Here is a 19,981-nt window from a genome sequence, read left to right on the forward strand (position 1 = left end):
AAACTAATGATGATGAAATGGAGAAAGATTATTTGCAAACAACTAATGCCTTAACTAAAATAAAAGAATTCAAAGGTACAGAACCAATTGCAAAGACAAATACAAATGTTCAAAATGATGACTTGGCAATAGGAAAATCAAATGTGACTATCAATTTGTTAGTACAAAATGACATGGATGGAGAACCCCGGGTTTTGCTCATCTTGTAAGTATTAGAATAGGGCCCATCACATGCAAGTCCAATGGTCACATGCTTTGAAGAATGACAACAACCTCAAAGAAAATCATGAAACCTTCAACAACAAAAAGTGTAGCAGAAATGGTCCCACAAAAGAATATTTATGATTTAAATCATTCTATTGCACTAATTTTTGTCTTTTATGGTAGTAACTTTGTCAAATATCTTTCTGTCTTAAGGACATTCTATCTTAAGGATAGCTATCAGTACTCTCTAAGCCTAAAGCTTGTTGTATCTCGCACTATATACGTGAGATTCTAAGGCTAGAGAAAGGGTCTAAACTATTGTGCAATTTTTAGTTTTACTAGTTTTATTTGGTCCATTCCCTGATGTGAATTTTATGATTTATTTTCTCTAAAAACTTGAAGATACATTAGCTTTGAAGGATTATATTGTTTAGTCTTGAGTTGTTCTAAGTACTATTTCAATGTTACATAATTTTCAAATAGAATTAATACAAAGATGAATCACCATTATATCTGTTAGCTCTGAGTCTTATCTCCATTGTTATTGACATATTATCCTGAGGTTGTGTAAGAAAAGCTTGTTCAATTTAATGCAACTAGGATAGGTTGTATACCAATTCATTATTGCTTTTAATTCAAAGAATTAAGTAAATGCTTTAGTTATATGATATGATCTCCAAGTAGTAAGAGGAATTCTCCTAAGAATGAGTTTTAAGGAAAATTGTTGATAATATTGATTGTAATGCAATCAATTAGGTCATAGTAGTTGGGTAGACTCTAAATCCCAATGGATGAGGCACTGATCAATTATTTTAGTTTGCATGTGAAGAGATCATAAGACAGGCATCAAGAAAAATCTTAAAATCAAAATAAATTTTACTTTAAATGTATGAAGAGCATCATAGCTGGTCAATACTTGTTTGCCTTTGATCTCTATGTTCTAGTTAGTTGTTATTACCCAAAATTACTTGTAAATCTAAGAATAATTATGACCAAACATCTGTTATAGGGATGAGCATTGTAATAGAATGTCACTAAATGAATGAAGTGTGAAGTTATATCAAGTTGTGAATCATTTGTACCTCAGGTGCACTTGCCTTGGTTTTGTAGAGCCAAAAGAGTAGAAAATATTTATGATTTTGTTGAAGTTGGGTCTAGATTTGTAGACTATTTAGTTGAGCATAGGAATTAGCTAATCTTTAGGCTAAAATTATTCTTCACTATCTTGGTATTAGATATTTATTTTCTTGGTAGTTTAAAACACCAACAAGGTTTATGGGAGGGAGGGAGTGAGAGAGAGTGAGAGAGAGAGAGAGAGAGAGAGAGAGAGAGAGAGAGAGAGAGAGAGAGAGAGAGAGAGAGAGAGAGAGAGAGAGAGAGAGAGGGGAGTACATTAACTATGCATTATATTCTCTTATAACATCCTATTAAAGATTATTATTTTTTATCCAAGTACACAATAGAAACATTACTGACATATTCTTTCAATACCTGATCCATGAGACACATGAATTTTTTTATTGCATTGGTTAGCCCAAAGGCCAATACTAAACAGTCACACAATCCCTCATTTTTCTTGAGTTTCATTTTCCATTCATCTCCTTGTTTACTTTGGATTTGGAAATATCCTCTCTATAGATCTATCTTAGTGAAATACTCAACTCCACTCAAATGATTTGTAATGTCATGCATCCTTATAAAATGGTAACCTATACTTAATATTAATCCTATTGATAGCATATGAATCTATACACATCCTCCATTATTCTTTTTTTCTTTGTTGTTATCATTTTTGGTACAACATATTGACTTGAACTCTCTCAAATCAACCCATTTTGCAACAAATCTTGCGCTTGTCTATTTAACTCTATACCCTCTACTAGAGTCATTCTATAGGATTCTTTATTTAAAAAATTGGATCCATAAATGAAGTGAAATTGATGAGTAATCTTTCTTATTGGTGACAATCCATTAGGTACATTATCAAATGTATTTTCCTAAAACTCATCCAACAAATTTTAAACTTCCATAAGTACATCTTCTACTTCCTCTTTATTAAACATTGGAATTAAAGAAAACATGAAATTTTCATGCTTCATGCCATCTAAAAATTTCCTTCCATAAAATAAACATATTCTTGTATTGCTACATAAATTTTCTTCTATTTCTTTCAATGCTTCAATGCATGTCAAACTCCATCTTTTTTCAAGGAATAGATATTTACATACCCATCATGTTCTGCATGTTTATCAAATTTCCATGGTTTCCATAATAATAGATTAAAAACATCCATATGCATAGTATACCACTTTACCTCATCATGATAGTTTTCAATTTTGAGCTTTAAACCATATATTATTCATTGACCAAATCCTTGTGATCCTTCCTCAAGCAATCAATCCGATATGGATTCAAATTTTTCTTTCTTTCTAACTTCAATTTACTAACCATCTCCTTTGAAAAAAGGATATCAATACTTCCACCATCTATAATGATATTACATACTTTATCATTACACTTACTTCTTGTGTGAAATAAATGTTAGCAAGATTGGATGTATTATCATTGATATTGATATATCTATTTGTTTAGTTTGACTAGTGGTGCAATATATTCTAAGGTTTGGTGAGGATAAATTAAATGCAATGAGTCACAGACAACATAGGATGTTATAGAGAGTGTGAACTTGGTCTATTCTAAGTTTCAAGGTTTGACAAAATAATTTTGATGTGTTATGAGGTCAGAGATGCTGATTAGATATTTTACTATCTACCAGTGTTGATAGAGTCACACAGATTGATTGAATGTGCATGTCTAGGTTGATATTCATCTATGGATACATATGAGTATTTTTGGGACATGTTTAAGTCTCATAAACTTAAAAGGTTACGGTCCAGAGATCAATGGGGCATTTTTTAATTGTCACAACTGAAGTTGATAATTTCCTTGAGGTTTGACATAAAATGTTAGAGAATCCAATGATCTAAGTGGAACTAGATATTAGTGGTTTTTTCATGATTCTTGGATGATCTTGGATGGTGTTATTTCTAAGTTAGCGGTCTTCATTTATGAAAATAAAGAGATTTGAAGGGATTCTAATCAACAATGACTTTTTTTGTGTTCTTGGTCAATCTAAATAGAAAAATAGTTTATGCAAGATGATTATTAAAATGTTTTATGGTAGTGCTATAATCTCAAGGATGATGAAAAAGAGTCCCAACTATGTGCTAGAAGTAAACAATTTTTGAATTATTATTCTTGGTGTGTAGAATAATTTTCAATTAGGTTTGAGCCAACTTTTTCTATATTTAAACAAACATAATAAGTAAATTATTATTATGATTAAGTATATGATCACCATTTTCACTTACCATCTCTAAAACAATTTTTTTTTACACTCCTCTATAACCTTTCTATCTTGAAATATCTATATCAAAATTGTGGAAATGACTGTAAATGAAAAATTGTTTACTATGATTGGCAGCAAAAAAGAATTGATACATGATTTACTAAGACATATAGTTATCTTTCTAGACCATAATTTACACAATTTTTCTTCCTAAAAAATCATCAAGCTTTAATTCTATGTTGAGAAGATACTCAAATTCCAACCTAGAGGGGGGAAAAATTCACATAAAAACTCTACCTCAGACCTTATAGTCTAATTTATTTATTAGAAGAGGAAACAACACCTAAAATGAATGTCAGACCACATTTAGAAGCATATTGTATTTTATTCATCAAATATATCTTATTCTTTCCTTCCAAGTATTCTAAAACCATCAAACTATCACCCTATAGATACATTTTTTTTAATACCTTTCAATATGTCCTATCATGTTATAGTTATAGAAAAGTAGACCAATCTTTTTCATTCTTTCAATCACATTCAGTTACATTCTTTTGGGCATTGTTATTTATTCTATATCCAACCACTTTGTGCCCATATTCATTGTAACCATAGAAATAACCATTGAAGTTCTTAATATATCTATTCATATAAATTCTACTTCTGTAGTAAAAATCCTTACGTCCAAACTTTTCAATGATAGTATCTTTTATTTAAAAAAATCTTTTATGAATTTTACATTTAATAGCTTTGTGCCTTCCTTTATCATAGGAAAAAAAACTCCATAAAATATGAATATCAAGAATGAACATAAAAAGATCTCTAGTTCAAATTCATTGTCCCCTTTTTGTCTTCTTCCTACTTTTGGTCTTACAAGAACTTTTTGTCCTCCACCATTTTTTCTAATTCATTCTATATTTCTTTAGTTTTCTTTAACAATGTTGATTCCACTTTGTCTTTCCTATTTAGATTAAGATTTTGCATTCAATTTTTTGTTCCTCAACTTCAATTCACATAAATGCACACTCTTTGTTCTTCTCATCAAGATTTGTATCAAGTAATTCACATTTAAATTCTATTTCAAACCCCTTTCTAATTTTTCCCTTGGATTATTTTAATTCCTTTTTTAGTTTGTAACATTATTCAATCTTATCATTTAACTTTTCATCAATATCTTATATTTCATTCTTTGAATCTTCCATTAGTGTTCATTGAAACAAAATCTTATCTTTAGCATTCTTCCAATTAAATATGGTTCTATTCAAATCAACCAAAGAAATCCTCAATTGAAGATCCATATTGATATATTTACCTCGATTAACACTACTACATTAGGCCCCCATTTTCGACCAAATTTTTTGACCAAAAGCCTTTTTGGGTTGTTAAATTCATTTTTTTAAGAAATGGGCCCGATATCGTCAAAATTTTGACCATGGTTAAATTGAAAGTCAAAATTTTGACCTTTCGAACATATGATGTAATAATAAAAAAGGGCATACGATAGTGTTCATTTTGTTTTCGCATGCACGACTGTAGTGGGTGGGAGTTTAATCCTTGTGTCTTTCAAGCGTGCCTTTTCTATGTGCTCTCTAAATTATCTGTTCGATGGGCTACTCATCAATCACACTGCAATTGGATAGTTATTGTCTTCTCTTCTCATCATCAACGTATGGTTTCTTTGAATCTCACTGGTATGTCATTGCAAGGCCCAATTTCTCCTTGTCTCGGCAATCTCTCTTTTCTTAGAATGCTTTCTCTCAAGAATAACAACACCAGGTTTACATTTCTCTCAAGAATAACAACATTAGGTTTACATTTCTCTCAAGAATAACAACATTTAATGGAAGTCACTAAATGGTTTTGTAGAGATTTTTTATATTGCATAAAAAAGAATAGAAAGATGTAGTAGAGTCCTATGCACTTTGTAAAAGCTGAAATTATGCTTTCCACAACCATTTGAAAATGATTTTGGGAAAATTTTTAAAAGCCATACTCCTCTTCTTGTATTATATATTGATGCTCTTCTTGTGACTCCCACCAAAAAATTCAATTCAATTCAATTGGGTTTCAAGACTGAAAAATGTTGAAACAACAAATTCTGATTGTTGTTGTTCTTGGTGTGTTATTTACATCTGTAGTGGAAGGAAATGCAAGAGTGCACAAAGAAAAGCTTGTCCATACAAGGGGATTGAAAATAGAGAATGAGTACACCAAATGGATAAGATGGATGGGTACTCTGAGCCATTCATTGTATAAACTAGCAAAGAACAAGCTTCTTCCTTCCTCTTACCTTGTGGTGGATCCTATAGATGGAGTAGGGGACTTCACTTCTATTCAGGAAACCATTGATTCTCTACCTCTCATCAATATTGTTAGAGTTGTTATCAAAATCAATGCAGGAGTATATGAGTAAGTATGTGTAAATTAATGTGGTTTCAAAAATAATTGTGTGAGTTTCTTTGCATCAATGCTTATGCTCAATGATATATTAAAAAGATGAAATATAATTTGAAGATTGAAAAGTTAGCTGAGTTTGAAGATTGAAGAGTTGGCTTACTTTAAAAAGGATAAAATGGAATAATTTTATCTTTTGATCTGTTAAGATTGTAGTTTAAAAATTTGGATTGGATCAACCTTGTGGGTTAGCTAAAAATATTTGGTTTTGGTATTTATTTTGGTGTTTGATAGGGAGAAGGTGAACATATTGATGACAAAAGCTTTTGTAATTCATGAAGGGGTAGGGCCAAACTTCACAGTCATACAATGAAGAGACATGGTAGGAACTTTAGAGCCAGATGGAAAGGCATTGGGCACATACAATAGTGCCGCTATAGTAGTTAATTCTCTTTATTTCATTGCCAAGAACATTACTTTTGAGGTGAGATTTGGGATTTCTTACTTCAAATGCTTTCTATTCAGAATTGGCCTATATCTAATTTTTGTGCTTGGAATCTTGGATGATTTTGAGAAATATCACAATGTATAATTGATTCATAAGTGATAATTTTAATAGGTATTTGAATATATGTGTGGGTGTTCAGTTTGATATTAGTATGGTTTGATGGCTAAATTGTAGTGTTGTTCTTATTAATAAAGTTCAAGTTCTATGAAATAAAATTTGTTGATGTTGAATATTTTTTTGAAAACACAGAATACAACACCTATTCCTCCACCACGAGCAATAGGGAGGCAAGCAGTAGCTCTGAGAATAATAGGGACACAATAGCTTTCTTTGGGTGCAGCTTCCTTGGAGCTCAGGACACCCTTTATGATCACACTGGATGCCACTATTTCAAAGATTGTTATATTGAAGGCTCCATGGATTTTATCTTTGAGAATGGCCTTTCACTCTATGAGGTACATACCCTTTTTTTAATTTGTGAGAAAGATTCTTAAAACAATTTTTCATATTGACCATTTTAAATAGTAGATTCTAAAGTTTCATGAGGTATACTCTAACATTTTATTTGTTTTAAGTGATTCATTTGAAGTCATAGCAATGATGAATCTTATTTAAAATTTTTAGTGATTTCTTATGAAAATCATAAATAGATTAGGTAGTAAACCTAAAATAGTACTAACTATTGTGATTTATATGAACAACACACTAAGTCCTATTCAAAAACTATTATGGTTTATGTGAACATCATACTCTTTATGGACTATCTGAAATTATATTAATAAATAGGTCTTATTGAAGAGGTTATACCAATAAATGGATATTATTGGAGAAGTTAAACATCATACTCTTTAATTAATTAGATGAAGTGGAACATGTGAAATTATATTAATAGATAGGTCTTATTGAAGAGCCTAGACCAATAATCAGATTGTCTTATCAAAATTTCAAATATAATCATTCATTTTATCATATGGTCATTGTGTCTTATAGAGAGAATGTATATATTCAAAACCAGATAGATTAGCCTTATATGAGGTACCTCATTCTTGAATCCAAATATCATTATAATTGTCAAACATAACACAAACATAAAATCATTTTGGTTATTCACTTGTTATACAAGTTAGTCTTATCTTTTTGGTTTTCACAAGTCATGCACTTATGCATCTTTGGGATATTCACAAACTATTAGAAACGTCTAGATGGTTCATGGCCTTATTTTTTTTGTCTGTTGTTTGTAGGGTTTTTGCCATGAAGTCTAAGGCTAGACATGTCCACCTATAAGAAAAGTATCAAATGCAGAAAAAATGCAAAGAAAAAATAATGTTCATGACTACCGCTACACATATCTTGACCCTTAATACCTATATGCTTAGATGGATTGGCTAACATTCCTAGTCTATTATAAGTGCTTGTTAAATGAAAAGGGAATATTCCATCTTGATATGTCAATATCTTGACCTGGACATACCCATTTTTAAAAATAAAATGGCTCAATGATGAAAAATAATTGCTCAAAAGGAATTTCTGAATTGTGGTTAATAATATCTTATTTGTAAGTTCTTTTAGTGTGACTAGTTTGATTGAGGACCACTTAATTAGTTTCCTTTTACATCCAGACCTTTCTCATCCAACCAAAAATTTTATTTACTTTTTGTTTATCATGTTGCAATTCCCATTCATTCTGTTGCCACTTACCTTGTTTTCGATCCTGTTCACATCCACAATTTGCTGAAGTGCAAAATGTGGAAAATTGGTCTTAACACAGCTTGCAGGGAATGTGTAGAGAAAATTTTCATGATATAGGAAAAATGGATTTGTTGAAAGGGCATTCCACAAATTTCAAGCAAATTTAATCTGCATGCAAAGCAATTTGGATTCTTTCATCACAACATTTTTGGATTTTTGAGTTTGGTGCAGAGATCAAGCTCATTCAAACCCACCAAAGTATTGAAAACTGTGATTCTATGATCTACCTTTGTTATAGAGGAAGCTCAAAATCTACTTTGTTTGGCATGAATTTATATTTGTGTGTAGATCTGCTAATGGAAGTGGGGATACTATCTTTTATATTTTTAGAACTCCGTCTCAAAAGCTCCAAAATTATATGGGATTTGTTCAATCCTCTGATAACTTAGAGATATAAATGCTTCTCAGTCTTTGTTGTTAATCCCTCTCTATACAGTGTCTGTTAAACCCTCATAGGTAGCTTCATGACCTCCTTATTGCTATCTTTAAAAATTGTTATTACGTGCAGGATAGAATTTATGGGAAACATGGAATTAGTGCACAATTATGTATTATATTAAATCCTTTTTTCACAAACAACATCCAAATTTTAAAGTAATTAAATAGTTATGGTCCATATAAATTTTGATATGAGAGATAATATTGATATGTGGAAACTAAAAAATGAAGTGGATTTAGTAGGTTTATGCTTTTTGGCAAATTACATGCATCAATGTAGTAGCTCTCTTTGCACTATCTTATTTGCCCTTATGGGTCTATCAAAGTACAAGAAAAAAATAGTAGTAGCTCTGGTTGAAATTGTAGATTATCAAATTTCATACAATCAAAGAGAAACCTTTTTGAGGAATAATGCACATAGATTGAAAATCTTGAGATTTTATGGCATGAAAGGCAAGATTGGTGTTATATGGTGAAGTATTATAGGCATTATTACATCATCAATTGGAAAAATGTGTAGAAACACATCGTGATATTCATGAAATGTTATCTTTATTCAGAGTCTTCTTACAATGTCATGTTCATTGGTAGTGGGTAAGAAGATATCACACACAAAGAGTTATTAGTTAAGAAGAGGAACTATTTTATCTGGAGTTGGTTTATTTGTGCCCATGTGGTATGATCATGTTGATTTGAGCTGCATGTTGTGGGGGGTTTGAGCAATCTTATTCCTATATTGTTTCAGGCTAGAGATTATATCAGGTTTTCCAATTATTGGGTTTTATTATTATTCTATTAGATTTCAATAGATACATGAGAGGAGAAAGAATGTAAGAATCAACCACCCTGTAGTTTATGGTCACCAAGATCATCTATTCAGAATGTGTTTGTTTCACTTTTGGGGCTTTGAAACCACCATCTATGTATGGTGTCTGTTGATAAAATCTTTCAGTATCTTAAACCATGTCATTAGAGTTGCCTCTTCTTTGGAGACAACCTTTGAAGTTAACATCACCATTCTCAAGAGCAACACCAGATCTTGGGTATGTTCTCTTCTTGTTTCTCTATAAACACTTTTTTATTAGGGAAGCACTAGTTTTTGTCTCTTCTTCTTTCTCATTATGCATTATAATGAGCATCTCTTTGTCATATATGGAGAACCCCTTTTTTAAGTCTTTCAATTTTCTAGAATCATATTAGTTATCTCTTCTAATGCATCACACTATACAACAAATGGTAGTGAGAAATTTGGATGGTAATTGTAATATAGAGCATGAATTCGTTACCTCTATGAGCTTCTTGAAGACCTCTTGGGAAATGTCACTCCCATGAGAATTTTCACTTTCTAATCATATTAGTTATGGGAGTTTTTGGTTGAGAGTCAAAACCTAACAAACCTCCTACATTAACTATAAAAGCCAAACCATCCCCTTAACCATGTCAATTCAATTAGTGAGAGGCCAATCCAAAATGGTTTGGATTTTTTATTGATCCACCTGAAAACTTTGAGCACTAATAACAAGGCACAAGTAGAGAAAATTTATAACCCCAACCTAGCACTAGCCCACTTCTTTAAAAATATCCTATTGCTCTACTATTCCAAGAGCTATATTTAAATGCTTTAGATGGTATTGATATGTTATGCGTAAATCAATATATCATAAAAAAAAAATCTTGATTATTGATTGGCAATGGGTACATGACAAGAAAATCATTAAAGCATTTATCAGCCATAAGGCATGGCCAAAACTTGTAGTACCCAAAACAAAATCTGAATGTTGTCTTGTGCACATCCTCGTTGCACACATGGATTTAATGATATCCTAACTTGAGATCAATCTTTAAAAAATAGATTGCTCCATGCAACTCATTGATAATTGCTCCATGCAACTCATCGATAAGCCATACATCATGAGAGTAGATACCTATTCTTGATGGTAGACAGATACCTATTCTTGATGACTCTTTTGCTCAAGGTTCTGTGGTCTATGCACATCTCACATACCATCTTTTCTCTTTACAAGCACCACATATGATTCAAAAGAGCTAGAACTTGGCCTGATGTGATCCATCTCCAGCAATTCCTTTGTAATGTTTTCTTTTTCTTCTCTGTACATCTATGGATGGTAGTAAAGGACATTCATGACAAGCTTAGAACCTATTTCCAACTCTATCATGCATTGAAATACCCTATCCAACAGTAATCCTAGAGACAAATTACTAAATAGCACATTATGGCTATCCAAAATTATATGAATGTTATCATGACAAATGAAGCTTACCCAATAGGCATGCCTTTTACTAGAAAGCAGTTGGCTACCCATGCAATTTTTCCCTTGTGGAGAGTCCTCTCCGTCCCCTAGGAGTGACCACTCATACTGATTAATCAAAAATGCCTTTAGCATGTCTTTCCCTTTATATTTGAATTTTAATTCCATAGATTGATAATATTGTGTAAATTCTTTGATGAAAGCAATTATTGGCCAATTCTACAAATAAAAAGTTTATAAATAACTCACCACACTGAAACTACTGGATTTTTATTGAAAAAACATGCTAGGCTACATTAATCAACAATATCATACAACCACTTGCAAATAACCTGCAACAATATGCAGTAGCCGATGAGGAGTTTTCTAAAACTGACCCAATGTTTACTCTCTACTGCTATTTAAGTCCCAAAAAACAACTAGCCAAAAAGACTGAACAAATTCAACAGAAATCAACAGCTAAGCAATAAGCCCAAAAAACATATTAGAAAAAGGATAGTCTTCTAATAGCCATATGCCTCAATTTACAGCACAGAGTAGGTCTCAAATCCTAGTTATACACATAAGCTAAGATCATTACTAGAATAGCAAGTGTTATTGAAGGTTCCAGTCCAAAGTAGCACTCCACTTTTTCAACATAAAATCATCTTAGAAGTCACCCTATAACTCCCTCATAGTGTGTTGTTGGAAACTAACATAATTAAATGGAAAATAACTTTATAGAAAAACATAATCATATTCAGATATGCTAAGAATTAGATATTATTTGACCATCTTAATAAATTTATTTCCACAGCCTAGATTGAGAACAAAGGAATGTGCTTTGGGTCCAAACCTATCTCACCACAGGGTCCCATGAAGGGGGGATGGGGGAACAGGAAAATGGATTTTTGGGATGGATTTTAATTCTGGAGTAGGGGACATTAGGGGACTATAGTGGGGACAATTGTATTAAAAGCAGGGAAACATAAAATATAAGCATGGAAACATGGATAAAGTATGCTTATATATATTATATAACCTTAATACATGATATTTGTGTTAGATAAATCAAATTGAAAGTTCACATGGGGGTCGAGATCAAACAAATTATCAAAATTCAAACATTAATTTTAAGGGACATTAGATTCCATGCTTCCACATAGGGAATCCCATATGCTATATGGGCATCTAGTTTGAGTCTGATGATAAAAAGTAGCCATCACCGTACATAACTACTTCCTAGTATCCCTTACTTGTGTCTAGGCTAAGTTCCAAATGGAGGCAAAAACATTAGATCAAAAAATCTTGATTTCAAAACCACCAAGAATTATATTTGCAAAGTCTCTCAATATTTCATCAAGCTTTTCAATTTGATAACTGTTAAAGAGCCAAACAAAAGCAAAATATATTGATTGTGAGGAGAGCACCTTTTGAACAATCTGTGCCCTTCTAGCTAATGATAAAAGATGATATTCTCCTATGAGTACTTGGTACTTGGGGTACTTGTACCTAGTACTTGTGTATGGATACTTGGGTACTTGCACTCTACAAGTTCTACGAGTGGTAGACTTTTCTATTAATTAGTATTGTATCAAAGTTTCAAACTGATTATGTATTGAATTAAGCTTGATAAAAAATAGGCTGATGCGAAAATAAGAAACTGAAACAAAATCAAAAATCTTAATTAAGGTATTTATATAGCTATGATGCTCTCTAATGAGTACTTGGTACTTGGGGTACATGTACCCAGTACTTGGGTATGCATACCCATTCAACCAAGTTAGATTTATAGTGAAGAAAATGAGTTGGGAGGTCTAAATATTTCACAACATTTGGCAACATCCTCGCTATTTGTGCCAAAATACGAGCTTTAGTTTGAGTATGGATGTCCCTCAAAGCATAAATAATAAAGATTTTGTTGCATGTTGTAGCTGCCACTAGCTTGGTGACATGTATGCAAGTTGTGGAAGAATACACATGGCATGTATGTGTGTGTATGTATGCATGTTTTTTCATGTATGCACATATAAAATAACTATATGTATGTATATAGCTATGTGTGTACATGGATGTATACCATTTTTAATGGAATGCCTCAAAGAAATGTGTTTTTATAGCATTCCATAATTGTAGGATATGCACAAATTGGGATATATATGTGGATACATGCATGCACTACAATCACATCTACGTATGTAGATTTATATGGGCATGTGTGTTGCATCTATGTATACATATGTGCATACATACACACATAAATATATACGTATATGTATGCACACATAGATATAAATTTTTTGTGTTTATAATTATATTCAAGAAAATGCAATTTGTAGATGTGAAGCTTAATTCCACAATTTCTACCAGCATTCATCCAGTTTATGTGAAGATAAATTCTGCAATCTTTGCCAGCATTCTTCAAGTTTATGCAAAGCTAAATTCCACAATCTTTGCTAGCAATATCAACGCTACAAGCCCACATATGATCTACACTACCTGGGTAAGGATGTGTATTGCTTCAAGTTTATGTTATTTGAAAATGTAATTGCTTGAAACCTAGTTTATGTGATTTGAAAATGAAATTGTTTGAAAGCTGATTTTATTTGAAAATGAAATTTCTTGAAACCATAACAAATCTATGAAAAAACACCATCAATTACACCCTAAGAACACTGTAACCCTTGTCACATTTAAGCAACATAATTTGTGGCACCAATCTTTTTGGTATTGACTTCTTGTCAGCACTAAGTTGTAGCATAATTTCAACCCCCTGCCCCAATCATACAACATTCCCATGGCATTCATATATTCATTTAGTATATCTGCTAACACTAATTATGGTTTTTTTTTTCCTAGTCTGTGAGGTTTTGATGTATAAAGCTAGGTGGGATTTGATGAGAAATAGATGGGATTTTTCCAAGCTAGGTAGGAATATAAAGTCATGAATGACCAGGCATTGAACAATGTAGTTCATTGTTGTACATGGATTTGATGTGCTATTCTAGCCACAGGCTCTTCTATCTCTCCTTTTTGCATACACACAAATCAATGATAAAGAGAAACTAGGGGGCTACACAATGGAAGCTTTTGTTGAGTTGGGGGAATGTAATGGGAATTAAAAGTCATTAAATTTTGATTGATTATGTTATAACTTATGCCGCCACCTAGTTTTTCCCTTCATTCATTCATTTATGATTCAAGAGTGGATATATATTTTGTCTTTTGATGTGCCCTTGTGATCTATGTTTCTGCAATGATCTTTTTTAGTGGAGAAGGAAGAAAGGGAAAAGGAAAATGAAAGGTCTTGTATACACTATGTAGTAGAAGTGGCTTACATACAATACTTTAGTTGCTAGCAGGAGTAACAGGAGGCTAGGTCAGTTAGTAGTAGTGGTAGTAGTAGTAATAGTACTAACTATACCATGCTATATTGTGTAGAGGCAGACTATGATTCCACATTTTTCATGCATGTCTACCAAGCTAATGACAACAACATCCAACAATTTTTCTTTGTCATTTATGCTTTGAGAGATGTCTATAACCCATTTCAAAGATTCCATTTTGGCACAGATGAGAGATGTTGGCAAAGCACATATATTTAACTCATTTTGCTTGATATAAATATACATATGCATATGTGCATACATGTGTGTGTGTGTGTGTGTGTGTGTGTGTGTGTGTGTGTGTGTATGTGTGCAGATATATTCAACAAATCAATATGCATATCCTACAATATTGGCTTGCCATTAGACGACATTTCATGGAGGCAGTCAATAAAATAGTTCAAATGCCTTACCTATGATTCCACATTCTGCATGCATGTCTACCAGGGCAGTTGCAACTTAAACAAATATAATCTCTCAATATATCTATTTTGTGGATATCTAGCAACCATGGCTTTTTATGACCACATTATGTTTAGGCATCATGTCAAACAGTTCACATAAATTATCTATACTTCCATTTTGCAAGCATATACACTCACATATACACTAAACAGAGACACACAATCAAACTGAGGCCAAAATGGAGATGCAAAAGTATTTAATTTCATTTAAAAGCACTATATCCTTTTCTATAGAGTTGTTTACCCAACTTTCACTCATTATTTCTAATTATGGAATGATTCTAAGGTACAAGATGAAGAAATTTGGTCCTCATGATTGGTAAACAATTCTAAAATTTCAAAATTATACTATCCTAGATACATGATTCACTTTGGTGGAATGCCATTCTTTCCTATTGTCAATTCTTTTACCCTAGAAAGGAATATTTGTGCTTGCTTTGTAGTGGATATTTTCTTAGTGTTACTGTATTATGCTCAACAATTTATGAACAAAGAGATTTAGGATTTTTCTGATACCAATTATTCTAGGTATATGATGCATATTTTGATCTTTATTTTTGGAATGTCATAATTTCTCATAGTTATTACTTTATTTCATACCAAGTATTAATGCCCTGTTCACTTTGCAGTGGACACATGCTACTCTGTACAAGTTGATATGCATATATTCGGGTTAATATCATACAAATGATAGTGATAGAAAAAGAGATTCATAGACTTACTGATTAGTGTACTGATAAATTTGACAAACATTAACCATTCCTTTGTGATATTTCTTAATTACCATGTAACATGGTCAAAAAATTTTCAATTGATGACCATTAAATTTAATTTGCAATCAAAATAATATGTCTAATGTAGTTGAGGATATTTGTTTTTGTGAGCCCAACCTTAGTTGGTGACCACTGAAAATTGTAAAGTGCTGTCCAAGATTTGTTAGCTTGATTTTGTGTGAATGGTAGGATTTATATAGAAGGTTGTGACTCTTAGTTCTTTGTTACTGTTGCCTTAATAAATTTAGCCTTGATGTCATGATATGGTCATGAAGAACTCTCCTACAAGTCAATTCATCACCACTTAGAATTTTGTGCACTTTTATACCAGACTTGTTATGTAAATTTTTACATTATGCAGAATTGAAATTAGTCCATCTTAAGGGATGCATCATTTAGGTAATCTTGTTTATTGTTTTGCCTATTCAATTATTTTCCATTAACAGAGGTCTCTTTTGTCAATGGTCATTGAGAATATTTTTGCATATGTGGTTAAAATGTCTTAGCATTTTTTTTAGTTCATGAAAACAAATAGAAAAGGTTATATTAGAGGAGTATTAATAAACATTGTAAGTCTATAAGCTTACAAGGTATTAGGGAAGGCCAAGTATCTTGGACCAGACACAATCATGGACAAAATTGTAACAATTATTATCTAGCAAATAGTGTCATGACTATCATGAGGACTAGCAAGACCCTAAACAACCATGTCTATCTTAAGAGTAACATACACATCCAAAGATTAATAGGCTTAAAATGTCCTTTAGTTATTGACTAAAGCAGATTAAGTTTTAACAATAGCATGACTTAGAAATATCAACATATAATATCAAAATCTAGTACATCCATCAACTACAGTCATTTCTGATTATCATAATCACGAGTGGCAACATAGAAATGTATATGCAACACACTTTTCTTTAGTGCAAGGTTTTTTTGTTAGAGGAATTCTATGGATCTTGTTTTGTTGGTAATAATATTTGAGAGATTTTCAAGGAACATTGGCTAGATTAACCATTGAGAGAGTATTAGCACAGTGTTTGAAGTAAACTATTTATATGCTTTCTTTGAAGTGTTGGTTGGCTATAGTGCTTTTGTAGGTTTTTCATGTTTTTGCATCATCTACATCTCATTTGTGGGTTGTTTTGATTTATAGTCCCAGCTAAAGATGCAAACATTTTCTTTTTCAAAATTTAACTACAGTATATGGATTTTCTATTAAGGAGTGGCTAAAAGGCTTGGCAGTGATTTCATTTTGATCAATCAGGTACACTTCATGTGTCCAGACTTTGTCTACTCAGAATTTAGCTCTTGTTTATGGCCTATTATTATTATGAGCTTTATAAGTTTATATATTTCATTTCTTTATTAAAAATTTCTATTAAATTTTGGTTTTCTTTTTGTTTTACATAATCCAAATTAGCCTCGCTGTCTTGAACTTCACTTATTCATCTATGACAATGTTTTAAATTTTTTAAACTTATCTCTCCCTTATGCAACTTTACATCTTCCAAATTGGTAAGGGGTTTCTCCTTTTCTATTGTACCAACCATTCTAATTGCATTTGATGATAGTGATTATCTATGCTATTGCCCTTTTTGTATGTTCTTTTTTGGGCTTCTTTTATATAAAATATCTACGATTTGATTATGATCTATAAGAATGGGGATTTAGGCGAGCCTCTTTGACAAGTGCTCAAATCTATTTTAACTGGAATCCATCTCTCTTCTTACTTGAGCTAAGTATAATTTATTAAGATCTGAGAAGGATTGCATGCAATAGCATTTTTTGTCAAGATAGTTGAATGAAATCTATCAATGTATGAAGCAATGGAATTTTTTTAGAGAGCCATCATTGTACTATTTGAGAGCATACAATATTTAAATAGGCATGAGACAAAAATAATTGTGGGGTGAAATCTTCTATTATGTTCTTTAATTTATCTTCTTTTCTACTAGTCTTTATATGATCTCTTATTATAACTGTAAAATTCTATTTAGTCTCTTTTTTTGTCACCATAAACATCATAAATAGAAAAGACATGTCACTTGGAGTTCCATCTAAACAAATTGGCTATGGAGGGAGGAAGTGGTCTTTCTTACCCATAAGCATACATCTCAATATTTTTAAGATTGGAAAATGAGGTGATATAGAAAAGAGGTGATATAGAGGTGCTCTAGTATGGTTAGATTTTGTTTCTTACTTGCAAGCCCTAGGCTCTGCAATTTTGCTGCATAATTGGAGTTTATAGCTAGGCAGGATAGATATAGAAAACTTGCTAAACTCTAGCAAATTTCACCTTTCCAGTTACTTGGAAGCTAAGCATATTATCTGGATTTCTTAGCTTATTGGGTGACTTTCTTTAGCAACTTTGGTAGGTTTTCTTGTTTCTTCTAGTTCCTGCAATACTAAGGTTATTGTCATTGATATTGACACCTACCATGGCTTTTATGCTTTAGAATTATATGGGGCACAAACCTTACCAACACGTAAGGTTCAATGTTGCCATTTTTTTGTCTTTTTAATTGAACACTATATATATTGCTAATTAAAATGATATTTGTTACATATTAAAAATCTAGTGAAAATAGTCATACTTTGAGAGTCTGGACAAAATAATGGTCTAGAACAGAAATTGTTATATTTTTCACAAATGTTTCAATGTGTTGACTTATCATTTTCATTCATGTTTGGTGCTGTAGGCCTGCATGTGCCCTGCTTTTCTTTAAAGTAACTCTCTGTTGTGTTTGATTGAGTGTTGTTTCAATTATGTCAGCATAGTTGTTGTTTCTCCTGCAACCATTATAATTGACTTTAATGGGTTTCTTCTAGACATTTTACAGAGCAACCTTTAACTTATAGCTCTTTGCAGTTTCTAATAAAACATTTCTTTGTAACAACTATTGTTGTTTTAAAATTTTATCCAACTTAAGTCCAATAAAAAACATACACTATGAGAATGTAATAATAAGGATCGATGCCTTTTTTTTCATACGCATCCTTTGTTTCCTTGAGATGCCTATTTAGTCATTCACTGAATAAAATTTGAAAGATTTCTCAAAGCCTAAGGAATTTCACTTTTCCAGTTAAGTAAAGAAAATAAGCCTTTTCAACTTTCCAATTTAGAAGGGATAATCTTTGCAAACAAATCCCATTGAGATTAAACATAGTAATTAGAGTTTGACTTTGGAAACCACCTAAAAAATAAGTTAAAAAGAGTAGCTTGAGCCTCCTCAAATCTCCAATATCAAATCACCATGACCAGGATACCCTTGATAATCATACAATGTTGTATCCAGACTAGCCATCTTGTCATAATCTAAGTTGGCCCACTATTCATTAAGTCACATCTTTTCTTTATTTTGCAATTTGTGCATTGCTTCTCCAAAAACAAAAGCTTCAATTTTTCCTCTATTGGGAGCTTCCATTTCTCTTACCTCAGACATTTTTCCCCTATAAAAATTCCTTAAGTAAAGCTATAATTCTTGATTAACATATTATGCTTTTAATTAATTTGGAGGTTGAAATTAGATGTTCAATGACAACGAGTATTATTAGGTACAATTGGAAACAAATTCCTAGATATGAATGAAAGCTAAAAGAGTGACGCATGATTTATTTGTCTACCATGACTGAGAAACATTTTCTATCTTATATAGTTTTGGAAAGCATACATAGTGCATTATGTAAGAAGTTTTGGCCTCATTCAAAATATGAGATTTACTCCCCATAAGAATATGGTGCATCATTTCTTCTGCTTGCACTAAAAACTTTGTGATGATTTAAATTGAATTCTAATTAACAACTACTGCCATAGCTGGATGTGAATAAGTTACATACTTCTCCTACATTGGTCTATACTAGTTCACTGCTAATATCAACCATGGTTTCATGTTCCCATTGTAATGCATGAAAAATCCACCATGGCTATTAGCTAGACATCATAACTTTATAGGATAATCACAACATTTTTGTCATCTTATATTATCCTTCAAAAATGAGATTTTAACAGCATTTTTGACAAACTACAACTAACTCTGGAAATCACCCACAAAGTCTTGGAAAATTTTAACATAAATATTCAATTTTGTAGGAAATAGGGCCAAATATGTTGGGCAATATTGGATTATAGACACTGAATCATTAGAAGTAGCTATGGAGATAGCTGGGACAATCTAGTTTGCCATAGAAGCCAAACTTTCTCCTGGGCCACCAATACCAAGCCTTCACCATCATGGTGACAATGATTGTTGGCATGATGTATTTTCAACCATCTTAGATAGGGAAAACTATGCATATTCCTCCCAATGCCATAATGTGTTCTCCCGTATGCATTTTCAGATATTTGCAACATGTTAGTCATAAAAGAATGGAATTTGTCTTAAGCCATTCCATGTCACATCCTTTGTCAACTTAATACGTGTAATCATTTATGCTTTGATCCATTGTCCATTAGATTGATTAGTC

At 31.9% G+C, this 19,981-nt stretch overlaps 1 pseudogene; it reads left to right on the forward strand.

The window, feature by feature from the left end:
- Positions 1 to 5,633: 5,633 nt before the first annotated feature.
- LOC149531404 (putative pectinesterase 53) lies at positions 5,634 to 13,439 on the forward strand (annotated as a pseudogene).
- The last annotated feature ends 6,542 nt before the right edge of the window (positions 13,440 to 19,981 follow it).

Source organism: Cupressus sempervirens, chromosome 11 (genome assembly GCF_028749045.1).
Source record: "Cupressus sempervirens isolate cs-2001-9-10 chromosome 11, ASM2874904v1, whole genome shotgun sequence".
Classification (NCBI taxonomy): domain Eukaryota; kingdom Viridiplantae; phylum Streptophyta; class Pinopsida; order Cupressales; family Cupressaceae; genus Cupressus; species Cupressus sempervirens.